This window comes from Elephantulus edwardii, unplaced genomic scaffold (genome assembly GCF_000299155.1).
Source record: "Elephantulus edwardii isolate Elephantulus edwardi_28Jun2011 unplaced genomic scaffold, EleEdw1.0 scaffold00467, whole genome shotgun sequence".
Lineage (NCBI taxonomy): Eukaryota > Metazoa > Chordata > Mammalia > Macroscelidea > Macroscelididae > Elephantulus > Elephantulus edwardii.
The window spans coordinates 342,003-348,874 of record NW_006400217.1 but is presented as its reverse complement, the minus strand read 5'-3'; the positions used below and the strand labels follow the sequence as shown (position 1 = coordinate 348,874).

Below are 6,872 nucleotides of genomic sequence, written 5' to 3'. Positions count from 1 at the left end.
ACAAGAAAAACCCACCTTCCAGAATCCAACTGCTTCACACATGAACCTCAATATGTTATAATGATGATACATTGTATTTAGAGAAAGTATACACGGTTACTAGTTGTGATTAGAAATATTAAATGGGGAACACTTGCCTTGGCAAAATGTTTGTTTAAAGGAGTAGTAGGGCATGGGGCTTAGCTTGGAGGTAGAGTAAGCTAATCCAGTATGTTGAGGAGATTTGCATTTGAATGGATTAGTAGATTCCCATTGGATTTTGATAGACAAAGTTCACATTTGAAGTTATCTACCAATAAAGAGTTAAGAATATTCTGCAACAAATGCTTTAGGTCCTCCTTACTTTCAGTAAACAAAGTTTTCTTTTTTTAATTGATTTTTTAAAAAAATTATTATTAATTTCAATGAAAATTTACGGAGACTTTGGACTTCCATTCATTCATTGTTGCACTTTTCTACCCTCCCAACCCTCCCCACCCAGTACACTACTTTCATTGTTTTATAATCCCTCCCTCCAGGTCCAATCCACTATGCAGCCTTCACTCTGGGCTTCTGTCATGACAAAAATACCTAATCACATATCTCTTTTAAACAGTTTTCTCCCTAAACTGTTTCAATGCAGTATACATTATTGAACCCATCTTTCTCAGTCTCCCCCCAACCCTGACGTCAGTCCTGTTTTACAACAGTGGCACTATGCAGTATTTGTCCTTCTGTGACTGAGGTATTTCACTCAGCATAATGTCCTCCAGGGTCACCCATTTTGAATAAGATTGCATGAGTTCCTTGTTTTTCAATGCAGCATAGTATTCCATTGTGCGAATATACCACAGCTTCTCTAGCCATTCGTTTGTTGATGGGCACTTAGGTTGTTTCCAACTCCTTGCTATTGTGAACAAAGCCGCAATAAACATGGGTGTGCATATATTGCTTGGATGTCAGTTATGGTCTTTTTGGGGTATATTCCCAGTAGTGGAATTGCTGGGTCAAATGGTATCTCTATTTGTAACTTTTTGAGAAAGTGCCATCCCGCCTTCCACAGTGAATGGTTGCACCATTTTACACTTCCACCAACAGTGAATAAAGGTTCCAGTTTCTCCACAACCTCGCCAGCATTTGTTGCTTGCTGTTCTGTTAAATTTATTCTGACTGGGGTGAGATAATATCTCATAGTTGTTTTAATTTGCATCTCTCTTAGAGCTAGGGATTTTGAGCATTTCTTCATGTGCTTGTTAGTCATCTGAATGTCTTCTTCGGTGAAGTGTCTGTTCATATTTTGTGCCCATTTTTTTCTACTGGATTATTTATCTTTATCTTGTTGTGGTGCTCAAGTATTTTACAAATTCTGGATATAAGTCCCTTATCTGGTATGTCCTTACCAAATACTTTTCCCCAGTCTGTGGCTTCCCTTTTTACCCTGTTGGAGAAGTTTTTGGATGTACATAGGTATTTTATTCTTAGAAGGTCTCATTCATCTATTGTATCTTCTCCTGGTTGTAGGTAAAGCTATTTCTATATATCTTTAATGCATTATTTTTTTAAATATACATTTAAAAGGCAGAACAAGAAAACAGCTTTTTGTACAAATTTATTAGTAATTCCTGTTAACATTTTTATTTTTCAAGGTAACAGGAATTGTATACAAATGACAGTAGACCCTTGCCTCTTTACTTTTATCTAAAGAAAAGATAACTCAAGATGAATTTTCAAGTGGAAAAAAAAGCTATGTACATAGGGACTATATTATCCTTCATCATCTGCTTGGAACCAGTAATTGTGTTGCTGTCATAAAAATCAGGAAAGAGGTTATGGTAAGTTGGAAAAGATACATATGCTGCCATTATCATTTTATCAGCAAACCACCGGCCATGCAATGCATTAACTGCAGCTATAGCTGCAGCAATTGATGGGCACTTCATATACACATTGCCCTGAGCTGAATTTTTGTCAACGTAAATATGAATAACTCCTCCATGTTTATTACATTCTTCAATCACATCATTCTTAATTTCTGTATACCATCTAACTTCTTCTGTTTGAGGGTCAAACATGTTAGAGAGCAGGAAACACTGTTTTGCAAGCAAATGAACAGAGGCAGCTGCAGCTAATGCTGATGTTTCAGTCTGCTGGGAAAATCTTTTTTGCAAATCTAGACACAAAAGACAATTCTGCCATAGCACCAAAAGCCAAAGAGCCACTCATTTGCACAGCCTGTTGAGCTGCTGGAGGAATCTGTAAACCTGTACCTTCTGCAAGTCTTGCCATTAATTGGAGATGACCAGTTGTTCCCAAGTCAATTCCAGTTCATCACTGTCCAAAAATGAACAAGCACTAGACACATCAGTATGTTCAGTAACATGACTACGTTTCATTGGCTTTCCAGCTAGTTAAAATCCATTCAGTTGTTCTAGTGCCATTTTAGCACATTCTGAATCAGAAAATGTTCATAGCCCTTAGATTGACCTGTTTCACTACCCATCATGAGCTGGGTACTTTCAATTCTTCCAAAAGGCTCAAAGATCCCATGAAGCATATTTTCCCTTATGTTTAAGTATAATGAGCCCACATAAAACCTCATAGCTTCAGCACTTCCCTTCTGTAGCTTATTTGCCATTGCTGCAGCTCTGTTTTTTCTGCCGTGATGCTTGTACAATAATTGGCACTCCCAAGACATGCTGGCCAGTTAATCTTACAGCTAGAGCAACTGAGCTAACATCAACAATCTCCACATAAGCAATTTTTGGAACTACTTGAATATCTATCAGAAAACGTCCTTACATCACGAATCTTTTCTGTTGAAGAGAAAAACTCTTCCAAATATCTTGGCCGAATTCTTGCTGCCAGCTGCATGCAGAAAACTATCTTTGCATCTCTTTCCTCAGGAATTCAATTATCAATAGGTTCTCTCACAGGGTTCTTGTCTTTTCTGAAAGGACTTTTGCTTTGGGAATGCCGTCTGCTTAATTTGATGCTATGAGGCAACCCAATCTTTCCTCAGATGGCACTGTTAAATTTTGGTCTGTAGTAAGATCACGTCTTATTCATCAGAGATCTGGACAATGACTAAGGAGCATAGAAGGAGAATTGATGCCTTTGAGTTGTGGTGCTGAAGAAGAGTATTGAGGGTACCATGGACTGCTAGGAAAACAAGCAGAGTCATCCTGGAAAGGGTTAAACTGGGCAGCTCCTTGGAGGCAAGGATTCTGAGGCTCCATCTAACATACTTTGGACATGTTGTAAGGAGAGACCAGTCCTTGGAGAGAGACATTATGCTTGGGAGGGTGGAGGGACAGCGCAGGAGGGGAAGGCCCTATATGAGGTGGATTGACTCTGTGACTGGGGTAATTGGGATGGGAGTGTCAGAAACAGTGTGATTGGCACAGGAAAGAGCTGTTGCAAGCGACTCGATGGCACTAACAACAAGTAAGAACTTCGGTAGTGGTCTCTGAACCCCCTATCTTAACTCCTCGCGTGGCTCCATCTCCTTTCTTTGCTTCTACTTTGCTTTCTTTCATGGATTTTGCTCTTTTTCCTATGTTTGGCTTTTTGAGGAAAGGCCAAACTGCCTTCCAGCGGGTTGTACCATTTTACAATCCACCAGCATTGATGAGTGTTTCTATATCTATGTATCCTCTCTAACATTTATTGCTTGCTGTCTTGTTAAACTTTGCCACTGCTACTCATTGTTCTGATTTGCATCTCTCTGATTGCCAGTGGTTTTGAACATTTTGTCATGTGTCAGCTGGCCATCTGAATGTCTTGTTTTGTGAAAGTTTTTTCATGTCTTTTTGCTGTGAGAATCTTTGCCTTTTTGATGTTGACCTCTAAATCATATTGAAGACTAGAGTTCTTGACCTTCTGCAGCAAGAATATCATCCACAAAGATTGCAAAAGTCATTACAAAGACAGAGTTAGAAGAAAAGACCAAAATGGATGTCAGAAGAGAGTCTAAATATTGCACTAGAGTTCCAAGAAGCCAAAGCAAAGGGAAGAAATCAAGACATTAAGGAGTTAAATAGAAGATTTCAAAGGGCAGATCTGGAGGACAAAGCAAAGTATGAAAATGAAATGTACAAAGAGCTGGTGTTGGAAAATCAAAGGGGCTGTACTCACTCAACATTTCTTAAGCTGAAGGAACTAAAGAACAAATTCAAGCCCCTAGTTGCAATAATTAAGGATGCTATGGTCAGAATCCTGGGGTACAAGTTGCCGTACCACGGTCACTTTTGGTTGCTGTGAGGCTGAACACTGTGACACTGATGTGTCAAATGCGTTAATGGTTGGCTACCCAATGTGGACAGAGAGTGTGGTGGAGCTCCCCAATTAAAACAAGCTTGGAAGGAGGAGTTGCATCCATTTCCATAATATCTTGCCTCTGGAAACCCTATGAACCTGGAGAGAGGATGAAAGGAACCCAAGCATGGAGGACTCTCCTTCACGGGCTCGCTATGAGTCGTCTGGGACTCGACCGCACTTAACAACAACAACAATGGGTAGAATATTGTATGATCCAGGAAGCATTAAAAGAAGATGTAAAGAGTACACAGAGTCACTATGCCAAAAAGAGTTAACTGACACAGAAAAATTTCACAAAACAACATATGATCAAGAGGCAATGGTGAAGAAGGAGGAAGTTCAGGCTGCTCAGAAGGATTGCAAAAAAATAAGGCCCCAGGAATTAATGGAATGCCAATTGTCATATTTCAACAAACAGATGCTGTCCTGGATGTTCTCACTCAGTTGAGTCAAGAAATCTGGAGGACAACTACCTGAAAGAGATCCATATTTTTTTCTCACTCCAAAAATGGTGACCCAACAAAGGGTGGAAGTTCTCAAACAATATCAATAATGTCACATGCTAGCAAAATCCTGCTGAAGATTACCCAAAAATTACTGGAGCACTACATTGACAAAAAACTATAAACTTTAAAGAAGGAACTAAGAGACATCTAAATAGACAAAAAGGTGGTAAAACTTGCTGCAGCCAAGAGGGACTGGTTTTTGGAGAGGAATATGATGTTTGGAAGGGTCAAAGGACAGCACAGGAGAGAATAACCCTGAATGAGATGGATTTACACGATAAAAGGGGTATTAATGAGGGTAGATATGACAGAGACAGTGACATTGGCTCAGAATAGAACAAGGTTCAGAACTATTGTGCATAGGGTCACTATCAGTTGTAGTTGACTTGATAGCATATAACAACTATGTATGCAGGTGCTGTGTATACAGAAAACACCCAAAACTCAACAAATAAAAAAAGACCCTATTAGATGTAGTAAACCAATTTAGTAGAATGCAGGATATAAGATCAATATACAAAAATCATTGAAATTTTTAGCGTGTTACAGGTCGCATGTTGTGGGTCATACATCATGGGACTTTACTATTTCCCCACTGCAAGATGCCAAGGCCTGTGTGGCTGGCCAGGTCAGGGAGTATTTTTGCACTCCCCTTCCCCAGTGTCCATGCAAGGCTGGAGCCAAGCCCAGGTGACAGAGCCACTGCCTTCCAGGTTGAGGGGCTGCAGTCCCAGTGCATGCTGGTCTGCACATCATCTGGGGTCTTAGAATGCTGCTTCACGGCCTGGAGACTGCTGCTTTGCCATCTGGAGATCACTGCCCTGCACCTGGAGAATGCCCAGCTGCCACCCTGCTGTCCTGCTCCAAGAACCCAATCACAGGTGAAGACATTTCCTTCCCCCTCTCAGAGCCAGTATTTGAGCTAAGACCCTTTGGACCTAGTCTAATTGCAGCAGTTGCCTGGCCGAGTAGGCTGCTAATTCCCAGGCCATCTTTCTCCGCAACTGAAGCAATACTTTCCTTGAGTCAAGGAATCAGAGAGAAATTCAGGCAGGATCGGCTGCTGTTCTATTCTCTGGAGCAGTGAGCTCTTGAGCCAAAGTTATGAGCCCAAGGGCCTGCTAAAGCCTCAGGTATGAAAAACTCTACCACAGCAATGACACAGATAAAGCCACACTACCAAAACCAAAATAAGATTTTATGCCCAAAAAGTGATCATAACACAGAATGAATGGATTTCTTGAAGCCAGAAAGTCTGATGGATTTTTCTAACAGAATTTAAAAGAACCATGATTGAATATTTTCAGTGGGTAAGATACAAACACAAAGAATACAAGAGTGCAAACAAAAGTCAATAGGAATGTAAAAAAAAAATCCAAGACAATTCAGATAAAACAAATGAGACATGAGAAGTCCTGGAAAAACAAGAAACAACAATGAAAAACATAAGGACCAATGTTTCAGATGCTGCCAATGTGATGGAGGGACATATGAACAGAGTTGAAGAGATGGAACCGAGAACTAGTGAAATAGAAGATATAATCCTCAGCATTAATCTGCTAGAACAAAAAGCAGTATCAAAAAAGAAGAAAAAAATAAGAAAGTCCAAGAATAACATGAAACAACATCAAGAAGAATAACATGCACATGTTATAATGCGCATGTTATATGCACATTGTCGTTGTTGTTGTTGTTGTTATGTGCTGTCGAGTCGTTTTCGACTCATAGCGACCCTATGCACAATAGCCCTAAACCCTGCTCTATCCTGCGCCAACCGCACTGCCTCTGACACACCCATCCCGATTAATTCAGTCACTGAGTCAATCCATCTCATAGAGGGTCTTCCCCTCCTGCGCTGTCCCTCCACCCTCCCAAGCATGATGTGCCTCTCCAAGGACCCGTCCCCCCTGGCAACATGTCCAAAGTATGTCAGACGAAGCCCCAGAATCCTTGCCTCCAAGGAGTAGCTTGCTTGAATCCTCTCCAAGATGAATCTGTTTGTTTTCCTGGCAGTCCATGGTACATTCAGTACTCTTCTCCAGCACCACAGCGCAAAAACAACCACTCTCT

At 40.6% G+C, this 6,872-nt stretch overlaps 1 pseudogene; it reads right to left on the bottom strand.

Annotated features, from left to right (window-relative positions):
• Window positions 1-1,753: 1,753 nt before the first annotated feature.
• On the bottom strand, window positions 1,754-3,528 carry LOC102845162 (annotated as a pseudogene).
• Window positions 3,529-6,872: the final 3,344 nt, after the last annotated feature.